This window comes from Neophocaena asiaeorientalis, unplaced genomic scaffold (assembly GCF_003031525.2).
Source record: "Neophocaena asiaeorientalis asiaeorientalis breed wild unplaced genomic scaffold, Neophocaena_asiaeorientalis_V1.1 scaffold671, whole genome shotgun sequence".
NCBI lineage: Eukaryota > Metazoa > Chordata > Mammalia > Artiodactyla > Phocoenidae > Neophocaena > Neophocaena asiaeorientalis.
The window spans coordinates 2237818-2250225 of NW_020175533.1; the positions used below are offsets into that span (position 1 = coordinate 2237818).

General features: G+C 39.2%; 1 protein-coding gene across 1 annotated transcript in view; it reads right to left on the bottom strand.

Annotated features, from left to right (window-relative positions):
• The window catches only part of KPNA1 (karyopherin subunit alpha 1), a 74281-nt gene extending 73109 nt beyond the window's left edge, over nucleotides 1-1172 (bottom strand). Inside the window, exon 1 of the mRNA XM_024769324.1 lies at nucleotides 463-1172. The gene's annotated coding sequence lies outside the window, so the exon portion shown is untranslated. The remainder of the gene's footprint in view (nucleotides 1-462) is intronic.
• Between the last annotated feature and the right edge of the window lie 11236 nt (nucleotides 1173-12408).

Sequence of the window (12408 nt, forward strand, 5' to 3'; positions counted from 1 at the left end):
CGGTTAGGATTTTTACACGCCCCCCACCCCTTGCTCTCTCCTGCCTCAGTCACCGCACTCCGTGCGGCCCACCCACGCCTCCAGCTCGCTCGCGCCGGGCCGCGGCGCTGGCTCCGCACTCCCTCCTCTCCGCCCCGCTGCCTCGGCGCCCCGCAGTCCCCGACGCTGCTTCCAGCTCCGCTACCGAGCCGCCTCGCCCCGCCTCGCCTCGCCTCCACCGGCGTTCCCGATGGCGAACCAGTGCTCCCCACCCCCACCGTCCTCTCAGCGGACCGCGCGGCCGTTGGGACTGCCTGGCCCGTGACGCACGGACGCGCAACGAGCGCCCAGGCCCAGGAACCCGAGCTCGAGCACTGCCGGCGGCCCGCCCTCACCGCGGGGCCTCCCCCGCACACAACCGGATCCGCCGGAGTCCCCGGCGGGAGGGGGAGGGGCCGGGGGCCGCCTGGGCCCCGCACTCACCAAGTTCAAGGAAGCCAATCCCGGTGCCACTGCTGGGGTGAGCCTCTGGCTCGCTCGCTCGCCTGCCGTGCCTCTCCCGCACACAACCTCGAAGACCCAGCTCGCGCCTCAGCGGTGCTCACCAGGCCTCGCTCGCCAACACCGCCGCGCACCCAGCACAGCGAGACCCAGCTCAGCCGGCGTTCGCAGTACGCCTGCGCGCGGGGGCCGGCCCGCGCGCCTGCGCGCGCCTCTCCACCACCCTGCTGCAGAGGCTGCCGGGAGATGTAGTCTTCCAACCGTCCTCGCGAAGCGCCAGCGGTTAGCCGGGAACCAGTGGAGAGTCTGGAGTCGGGAAGGAGGTCTGGTTGACAAGGTTCGCAGTTAGTGGCGAAGGTTGGAGAGTCATTCTGGAGTGACAATGAAATGGTACTACTTAGGCTGAATTGCAAAGTTATGTCTACAAACTTGTCTTCGAAGCTCTTCCAGGGCGGATCGATCCTTGCTCACCTCTGTCTATAGCCTCTGACAGGCTTGTTACCTAATACACGTTTACTGAGTAAATAATGGAATGAATGAAGCCTGAGGGATTACTAAAAAAGAGTTATAAGTCCGCGCTTCATGTCTAAGGCATTCACATGCAGCATGTTTGAGAAACTTATGGGTATTTCCTTTTTTAGTTCTCTCCCGTCCCCTTTGCCTGATAATGTATATAAGCAGTATCAAAAATCATTAAGAAATTAAATGAAACACAAATGCTTGCTTTACTCAATAAATGCTCTCAGACGAAAATTTGGGACAAATAGTTGTTACTGTTAAATCTGATGGAATTCTCTTTGAGCTTAATCGAATTGTTTTTGAGCAGTGGCTTCAAAAGAAGAAAGACTGAAGCCAGCCAAGCAAAGGTCACAGAATACAGTCTCACATGCGACCTGGTTTGTCAAATCAATCTAAACACCCACGGAGAAGCAAGGTGAAAGAAATGGGGTAGCTCTGTAACATAAGTGTGGGAGAGAGGGCCTTACTGCCTGAATCCTAGGCTATGCGATGTTCATTTGTCCTGGATCTCTTTCTGCTACGTCAGTATTCCCCACTAACGGTGTGTTTTCTAGGATGAGCTGAGTTTGAGCAAGGGCACTGGGGAAAGGGAATGTGTTCTAAGTGAGAGACTTGGAGGCAAGTGTGCGTGACCGCAGCTAAGCTGAGGACAGATCACTTTATTCCAATCAGGAGCTAATATTATTCAGAGCTGGACTTTAGTGTTTGTGAAAACTAGTTTCTTTCTAGTTCACCCTTACTCCTAGTTAGAGTATCCCGTGAGGGTCTGGACCAAAAGTCTGGGGTATTTATGAGGGCCTCTCTTCCTTGACCCAACCTCTTCAGCCCCATGAGACAGTCAAAAGCTCTACTCAGTTTTTCAGCCACTGCTTTCAGAATTAGCAATCACTTCAAGTGGAAAAGTAACAGCAAACATCAGGCTCACCTCTCATGGGTTCCCTTTCTTTTCTTCCAGATCTTGGATCCACAGATTCTCACTGCTGTGGTAGCTCTTCAGTGCCTTAATGTTTTTTATATTTTGTCCAGCTGTTCTCTGTGGTGGGAGGATTTGTTCAAGACAACAACAGTAGCCCGTTGCTGAAGCAGAATTCCTATATATACATTACTTTTACAAAAATGTTATCATACCATACATGATGTTTTGTTAGCTAATGTCTCTCTGACTATATCTTTTTGTATTAAAATTTATTTTTAATTTTAAATTATAGAACAGTAGTTTTGCTATTACAAACAACACTGCTGTGAACATTCTTGTACATGTCTTTGTGTGTACAGGGAAACTGCTAGATCCTAAGACATTGCATCTTTAACCTTACGAGATGTGACAGGCAGAATTCTCAGATGGCCCCCGTGATCTTTGCCCCTTGCTGTTACCCTGTATAATCCCTACCCCTTGAGTGTGGGTGGGAGCTTTGACTTACTTCTGGCCAATAGAATATGGCAAGGATGATTACATTTCATTATAAGTCTCTGTCTTAGCAGACCAGAGCTCGACACTCTCCTGCTGGCCTTGAAGAAGCGAGCTTTCATGTTGAGAACTGCCTATGGAGAGGGCCACGTGGCAGGGAACTGCAGATGATTTCTAGCACCTGGGTGCAGCTTCCAGCTGATAGCCAGTAAGCAAGCCAGGGCCCTCAGCCCTACAACCACAAGGAAATGAATTCTGCCAACAACCTGAGACAGGTTGGAAGTGGATTCTTCCCCAGTGAAGCCTCCAGATGAGAAGACAACGTGACTTACACCTTGATTGCAGCTTTGTGAGACCCTGAGCAGAGGAACCAGCTCAGCTGTGCCCGTAATCCTGGCCCACAGAAACTGTGAGATAATAAATGTGTTTTAAGACACTAGGTTTCTGGTATTTTGTTCCACAGCGATGGAAAAGTAATATGCTAGATATTGCCAGATTATTTCACAAAGTGGTTGTGCCAGCTTATGCTCCACAAGCAGCTGATAAGGTTTTCTTTTCTAAACAACCTTGCTAACATTTGGAAATGTCTTTTTTATTTTTGCCAAATGGATGGGTGTGAAAATACATAATAATTAGACACATATATTAACATAAACACACGAAAAATAAGTTTTTACTTGCAATGATATATTCCGTTGTATTTTTTTCTGTTGCATAAATGCTATTACTTAAAATAGCAATAGGACTCATTAAAAGTGGCAACTAATAATAATTAATAGAAGGACAAATTAAGAAAATAATTTGTGAGAAAAATTTATAGCATAATATATATATATATTTTAAACATCTTTATTGGAGTATAATTGCTTTACAATGTTAGTTTCTGTGTATAACAAAGTGAATCAGCTATACATATACATACATCCCCATATCTCCTCCCTCTTGCTTCTCCCTCCCACTCTCCCTATCCCACCCCTCTAGGTGGTCACAAAGCACCGAGCTGATCTCCCTGTGCTATACAGCATAATATTTTTATGTTTCTTCCTGTCCTCTGGTTCAGCAACTTATTTTAACTCTTTCTTAAACTCTTTATCACATATCCAAATTTTGTAGCCTATATTATTCTATATTCTATATGTATATTAAGATACATAAATGTAGGAATTTTATGAAGGAGAGTATATATACAGTAGAACTTGTTAAACAGATAATACTCCTATTACAGTTTTAAGAAATGATATGTTTCTGTCCCATGATAGAGTGGGATATTTTTTATTCTTTTTGTTTCCTTTTTCATCAATATTTCTCTGAACTGCCTGGAGCCTTTAGGACATCTTTTCTCTTATGTAATGGTAAAACCAAATACAGACAAATATAAAATTAGTTTTGACTTGCAGCTCTGTTCCTCTGCCTGCATTGCACTGATTCTTGTTGGCACAGATGACATCAAGCTAAACATTCCCTCAACAAAAGTGTTTGAGCATAGAACAGTTAGGATTTTAATTACTAGTGCAGCACGTTTTTAAACTTGTAGGAATTTGTTTCTGGTTCTCCAAAATGTCCACCCATTTTGTATCTACAGACTTGCTTTGGTAAACCAACTGTTTGTCAATCAGGTCCTTTGCATCTATAAATTAACCATTTCTATATCTAAAATGCCCATTGTTTTTAAAACATTCTGAAGCACATTGTATGTGATCATAAGTTAAACCTCTCTTCCCCAGAAAAAATGGTTTTAAAGCATAGAGGTAATTTGAACTTGTGAAATTGAAGTTAGATTTCAAATAAATTTACAGTTTTAGTGAAGAAATTCAGAAAGTCCTGTTTAATTTGGTTACTTTTTTCTAGGGACATTTTTTTTAAAGTTCTGAAAGTCTTATTTCCAAAAATTAGTCTTTTTTTTTCTGTTTGAAGTTTTTGTCGCAACCTGCATATAACATTGAATAATTGAGATTCAGATGGTTCATCCTTTTCTAGACTTCTTATGACCTCTTCAAGGATTATCAGACAGTTTTGGAGAACCAGCATGTTTATTTCTGTTTCACTGTAATTCTTCTCTCCGTTCTCATCCTCAATGTATTGCCAAATTGGAGCAGGACATTCTTCTTGTTCCACGCTTTGAAAATATGATTTTATGGCAGGCTGACATTATAACGTCTTTTCTATGGCTGGCAACAATGATCGCCATCTTGTAGGTACATGTTTAAGGAAGCTGTCTCCTGCCATTTCTATAGTCAAAAATGTCGTTAAATGCTTCCGCACATTTTGAGGTAGCTGAAATGCCCAGACACTTTCATTATGAAAACTTCTGTATCGCAGGTAAGCAAACCACACCCCTCTTTAAACAGTGTTCTGTATAAGACGTTTAGTCGATGAGATCGTTTCATTTTCTTTGGTAAGAAGTTTAGAGACTGAATAGAATTTGTCAAAATTAACATTTGCCCTGAAAGCAAATAAATAAGCCAAGTCTACTTTGTCTTTGGACAGATATAACACACTTTGTTTTATGTGTTTGTGGTTTCATTAAAATCTTAGACATCAAGAAGACAATTTGAAACTCCATTTTTCAAGTAAAATTACCTTAAGAGCTAGGGGAGACATTTTCTGAATCAGGAAATAAAACCTTACTCCGTTCCGTAGAGCAATGAAAGGCACGATACAATAATGCATATTGATTCATGTGATACGCCCAAGCTAATTCAGCAGCCACTATTTTCAACTGAGCATTGGTGTCTTTGGGAGAAATTAAACAAACTTTTGATTGATTTTGAAGTACCTATCTGTCTCATCCTGGACTTGTAAATTTCAGTCTCCATATGTGCTTTTACATCCCCTTCTCCGCCATACACATCCCAAACTCTTTTCTGCATATTGCACAGTATGCTCTGTTTTTGTTATGTACCTTCATAATCAGTTACATTGTCCTTCCATATGTAATTACTATTACACAGTCGTTGAGCTTTCTTTCAGTGATGTCATCATGCTGTTGCTGGTATTATACTCACTCTCTTATAAAACATGATCATCACACTCATAACGTTAAAAAATTTAACTTGCATGAGGCACAATGGTTAGTCCATAGGCAAAGCCAAAGATGTATTGCTAATGTTTATGATTACAATGCACTTAAACCGCACACTTTGGTCGCATCCCTCAGAATGATGCAACAATGGATGATCACTCCTGTGAACTGTAAATCATGGTTACCAATATCAGTGAACGGGGGGAAAAAACAACGACAGAGACTATAGAAGTCGAATAATCTGTGCTGTATCCATTTGACACAATAAGCAGTGTTGCTTTCAGCCTCTATTTTGGGGGATATATGGTTTTGTACTTTTCCCCCAACTTCCCACGCCGATCATAAAAGATCAGGATTTTTTTTTTTTTTTTTAATTTTTTTTAGTTTTTTGCCATACGCGGGCCTCTCACTGTTGTGGCCTCTCCCCTTGCGGAGCACAGGCTCCGGACGCGCAGGCTCAGCGGCCATGGCTCACGGGCCCAGCCGCTCCGCGGCATGTGGGATCTTCCTGGACCGGGGCACAAACCCGCGTCCCCTGCATCGGCAGGCGGACTCTCAACCACTGCGCCACCAGGGAAGCCCGATCAGGATTTTTTTGTGTGTCCTGGGAGGTTTCCCAGGATGTAGGAATTTCAGTGCTAAAACCCAGAAGGTCAGGCAAATCAGAACAGTTTGTCCCTCTTTCCCACCTGTACTGGTCAAATGTATTCCATTCATCTGGCCAGTACACCCATTCCCCTACTTGCTGTGAGTGCTGGCTGATAACTTTCAGCTGCCCCCTTCTCTGACGAATTGCAGGGCTAACAGGAGCCAGCTTGCTAGAAGGCTCCCACTCCTTTCCCCAGGGACAAACCTCAGCCAATAACTGACATCAGAGTAAAAAAAGGCCAACCATTGCTACAGTGTTCAACTTACTCTAATGGCACTATGTGTGCTCTAGAGCCTCCCCATGTAATCAGACTAAAGCTAGTCTTCAACTGAGACAGCACTGTAAGACACCCCTGCCTTAGACTGTTTCCTTTATTCCCACATTCATGAGAGCACTCTCCCAATAAGTCACTTGAACAAGAATCCCCATCTCAGGCTCTGCATCTAGGGAACCCTCCCTAGGTCATGATCCTAATGTGCTGTTTTCCATTTCCTTAATCAGTTGTCCAAGACCACTTGCTGAGGTTGGTCCATTGTTTTCCCAGTGATCTGCAATTTTACCTCTGTCATTCATATACATATACACACTCAGGGCTCCATATTGAGAAAAGTATGCTTATAGTCACATGATACTCAGAAAATAAAAAGAACCAGTGAGCAAAAATGCAAGAAACAAATAGTTTAGACTTGAACATGGAAACTTGAATAAGAAATCAATTGTATTCTTTACCACATAAATTCTGATTTCTAAATGGTACTTAGCTTCTAATTGCAAATATTTACTGAAAATATTTTAATGTATCATAGAAGTATTGACACCGTAAAACCTGCAATGTGAAAAAGTGCATCATAAATTTGCAGAACTTTTTATATATTTATAAAATTTATATAGTATATATAATATATAAACTTGAGAGATATATATCGCAACTATACAAATATATAAATGTATTATATAAATTTATGTATTTTGGGGGGTATTCAATACATATATATTTGATATATATATTCGAGATACATATATTCTCAAGTTTCCATATAGGCACAGGTCTGTTTTGGAGCTTTCTATTCTATTCAGTTCGTCTGTTTGTCTATCCCTACACCAATAACACATCTTAATTACTGTAATTGTATAATAAGTCATAATATGTTGTAGGTCAAGTCACTTCCACTTTGTTTTTCTTCTTCAAATTGCTTTGGTTCTTCTTGGGCCTTTTTGTTTGATATGTTTTATAATTACTCCATCAGTTTCTATGAAGAATATCTCCTCTGATTTTGATTGAAATTATATTGAATTGATAAGATTAATTTTTGGAGAACAGACATTGCTATTATATTGTCTTCCTCTCAGTGAGGATATAGTATATCTCTCCAGTTATTTAGGTCTTCTCTAATACTTTTCAATGACGTTTTGTAATTTTTTTCAGGAAGTTTTTGTACATCTTTTGTTAAATTTAATTCTAGTTACCTTATTTTTTGCTGTTGCTATTATATTGGTTTAAAAAAAAGCCTTTACATTTATTGTTTTTCATGCATAGAAATGGAATTGACTTATATAAATTTCTATTTAGAATCTTGCAGAGTGCTTTTATTAATTCTAATAATTTGTCTCCAGATTTTCTTGGATTTTCTATAGACAATCATATTTTCTGTGATTTAATGACATTTTTGTTTCTCCATTTTTAGTGTTTTTTGTTTGTTCTTTAATGTGTTTGACAGGAGCTCTAATGCACTGCTGAAGGTGATAGGAAGCATCCAGTGTCTCATTCCTGATTTTGTAGGGAATCACTCTAATGTTTTACCATGAAATACGATACTTGCTCTAGGTTTTTGGTAGATATCCTTTTATGAATTCTTTACCAAATGATTTCTCTATATATATTGAAATGTGCATACCCTTTAATATATTTATATGGTAAGTTACATTTTAGGTTTTCTAAAGTTAAACTATCGTTGCACTTCTGAGATAAACCCAACTTGACCATGATTTATTTATAAAGAGCTGAATTACATTTATTAATACTTTGATGAGAATTTGTGCATCTATTTATTAACGTAAATGAAGCAGTCTGTACTTTTCCTATCTTGTACTGTTGTCTATTTTTGGTATCAAAGTTAAACTAGCTCTGAAAAATTTGTTGGGGAGGGTTCCCTATTTCTGTTCTCTAGAAGATTTTATGTTTATAATTCCAGAAGATTGGAATTATCTGTTCTTTGAAGATTCGGGCGAACTCACTAGTTAAATCATTTAGCCTGTTGTATTTACTTGTTTACTTGTTAGGAAAAATTTTAATTACTAATTCAACTTATTTAATAGATACTAGAAAATTCAGGATTTCTAGTTCTTCAATTTTGGTAAGTTGTTTTTTCTAAGAAAATCTATATTTTGTCTAAATTTTCAATGTATTAGCATTAAATTGTTTTGTCTATTTTTTTAATTTTTGCAAAGAAACTGCTATTGACTTTATTACTTTTCTCTGTTGTATGTGTTTATTTATTTTCTGTTTTTATTCAAGTTTATTTTGATTTTCTTTTTTTTTTAATTTTTTAAAAATTTATTTATTTTATTTATTTATTTTTGGCTGTGTTGGGTCTTTGTTGCTGCTTGTGGGCTTTCTCTAGTTGCAGCGAGCGGGGGCTACTCTTTGTTGCAGTGCACAGGCTTCTCATTGTCAAGGCTTCTCTTGTTGCAGAGCACAGGCTGTAGGCACATGGGCTTCAGTAGTTGTGGCACACAGGCTCAGTAGTTGTGGCCCACAGGCTTAGTTGCTCTGCTGCATGTGGGGTCTTCCCAGACCAGGGCTCAAACCCATGTCCCCTGCATTGGCAGGCGGATTCTTAACCACTGTGCCATGAGGGAAGCCCCTGATTTTCTTTTCTTACCTTAAATTGGTTACTTAACTGATTAATTTATGCCTGTAGATTTTCTTAATATAAGCTTTAAGGTTCTATAACTTAAGTACTATTTTAGTTTTATGTCAAAAATTGTATTAGTAATATTTTCATTAACGTTCAGTTCTAAATATTTTCCAATTTCTGTTAAGTTTTCATGACCCATGAGATGTTATTTTGAAGTGTATATCTTATTTCCAAATGTATTTATTTTTAAGCTATTTTTTTTTAATTGATTTTTAAGTTAATTACATGATGGATGATGGTCAGAGAACACAGTCCAATAGAGAATATCTTAAAACTGTTGAACTTAGAATATGGTCAATATGTATAATTGTTCTGTGTATACTTGAGAAGAATATATATTCTCTAATTGCTGGGTGGAGGGTTCTGTATATGTTCATTAGGTTAAAACTGTGTTCTTCAAATCCTCTATAGTCTTGCTATTTTTTTAACTGAGTGTCTACTAGGTCCTGAGAGAGCTGTGTTAAATCTCTAAGATAGTGGGTTTGTCAGTTTTGCCAGTAATTCTGTCAGTTTTTGCTTTATATAGTGTGAGGCTATGCTATTACCTCAGTTACCATCATTATATGCCTATCATTATATCTATCCCCAGTTAATTGAATCTTTTGTTATTGAGTAGTCATTTATCCCTAATAACATTCTTTAACTTAAGGTTAAACTTTGGGATTTGTTTGTCCTTATTTTTCTAATTCCTTTAGGCGTAAGTTTAGATTGTTTGAGATTTTTCTTGTTTACTGAGGTAGGCTTATATCACTATAAACTTCCCTTTTAGAACTGCTTTTGCTGTGTCCCATAGATTTTGGATCGTTTTCATTTTCATCTGTCTCCAGGCATTTTAAAATTTCCTCTTTGATTTCTTCAGTGACCTACTGGTTGTTTAGTAGCCTATTATTTAGCCTCGATATGTTTGTGTTTTTGGCAGTTTTTTCCTTGTAATTGACTTCTAGTCTCATGCCATTTTGGTTGGAAAAGGTGCTCAGTATAATTTCAATCTTCTTAAATTTACTGAGACTTGTTTCATGGCCTAGCACATGATCTATCCTGGAGAATGTTCCATGTACACTTGAAAAGAATGTATAGTCTGCTGCTTTTGGATGGAATGTTCTATATATATCTATTAATTCCATTTTGTCTAATGTGTCAATTAAGGCCAATGTTTCCTTATTGATTTTCTGTCTGGATGATCTGTCCAGTGATGTAAGTAGGGTGTTAAAAGTCCCCTACTGTTATTGTACTACTGTCAATTTCTCCCTTTATGTCTGTTAGTATTTGCTTTATGTATTTAGGTGCTCTGTAGTTGGATTTTTAAAATCCAATCTATCTGTGACTTAACTAGCAAGTTTAGTTCAAATTACACATATTATGATCACTTACGTATTTGGAACTATTTCTTCCATTTTGTGTTGTCTCACTTTTTTTCCCTCTGATTCTTTTTTTCCGTCTTCCCTGATTTGCCTTTTTTGGATTTTTTAATTCTTTTTTTTTTTTCATTTTTAAAGTTTTGGTCTACTATTTAGAAGTTAGGTACTTTACTTCCCTTCTTTTAGTGGCTTCCCTTAATAATGCTAATCTCTTGAATGACACAAGGACTTTAAATCCCTTTAACTATTTAACTACATTCATTAGTCCAACATTTTACATGGTTCATTTTTTCAGTATTTTATTTCAGTGTTATTTTATTCCACAAATTATTAGTTGTTTATAAAGACAGTGATTGTTTACCATTTACACATTTACCATTTTTTTGTTTACCATGACTTCTTGAAGCTTAGATTTTTCTTTGTTTTTTCCCTCCTCCCTGAATTATATCCTTTACATTTTAAATTCCTTAAGTAAGAGTTTATCTTTTGTTGGTAAATTCAGTCTTCAGTGGTCTGAGAGTGTCTTTATTCAAGAATTAAGTCAAGGGCTTCCCTGGTGGCGCAGTGGTTGAGAGTCCACCTGCCAATGCAGGGGACACGGGTTCATGCCCCGGTCCAGGAAGATCCCACATGCCGCGGAGTGGCTGGGCCCGTGAGCCATGGCTGCTGAGCCTGCGCCTCTGGAGCCTGTGCTCCGCAACAGGAGAGACCACAACAGTGAGAGGCCCGTGTACCGAAAAAAAAAAAAAAAGAAAGAAAAAAAAAGAATTAAGGCAAAATAAAAGCTTAGCTAATTATAGAATTCTAGGTTAACAGTTCATTTTTCTCAGCCCTTTGAATATATTATGCAAATGCCTTCAGGCTTCAGTATTAGTTTTCTATTACTGCCATAACGAATTACCACAACTTTAGTGACTTATAAAAGCACAACTATACTGTCTCACAGTTCTATAGGTCAGAAGTCAGGCATAGGTCTCACTGGGCTAAAATCAAAGTGTTGGCAGGCTTCACTCCTTTCTGGAAGCTTTTGAGTCCATTTCCTTGTTCACTCCAGGTGTTGGTAGAATTCAGTTCCATGCAGTTAAAGAACTGATTTCTCACTTTCTTCACTGGTTGTCAGAGGCTACCCTTAGCTCCTAGAAGCTTCTCACTGGTCCTTGCATCTCAGAACAAGCACAGGGCATCAAATTTTTCTCATGCTGCCATCTCTTATGTGATTAGATTGGGCTGACCTGGATAATCCTGGTTAATCTGAAGGGTAACTTTATTTTTATTTTATATTGAGGTATAGCCAATTAACAATGTTGTGATAGTTTCAGGTGCACAGCAAAGTGACTCAGCCATACATATACATGTATCCATTCTCCCCCAGACTCCCCTCCCATCCAAGCTGCCACATAACATTGAGCAGAGTTCCCTGTGCTATACAGTATGTCCTTGTTGGTTATCCATCTTAAATATAGCAATGTGTATATGTCGACCCCAAACTCCCTAACTATCCCTTCCCCTGACCCTGAAGGGTAACTTTAATCACATCTGCAAAATGCCTTTTGCCATGTAAGGTAATATATTCACAGATTCAGGAGGTTAAGGTGTGGACATCTTTGCAATGAGAAGAGGAAGGACATTATACTGCCTACAACAAGAAATATGTTGTCAGTCTAATTGTCATTCTTTTGTAGATAGCTTGACTGTTCCCTCTGCCTGCTTTTAAGATCACCTCTTTGGTGGCCTACAGTTTCATTATGTTTCTTGGTATGGGTTGTTTCTTTTCTTACCCTTGTGAACACTGCCTCTCCTCCATTATCTTTTGACATCTCTATTAAACATATGCTAGATCTTTCAAATCAGTCCTCTCACCCTCAACTCTGTACCACAGCCTCATGCACAGGCGTGTGAACACCTCAGCCCTCATGTCCAAGCTCCATCCCTGAAAACACTTACTCCGTGGCCATTCTTGATGCAGACTGTGGCATAGTCTACCCTTGGGAGAGAGACCCAAGGAAGAGTCCTGGAAGTAGACTTGAAGCTGTGTAGGCGGGAACTTAGAGTTC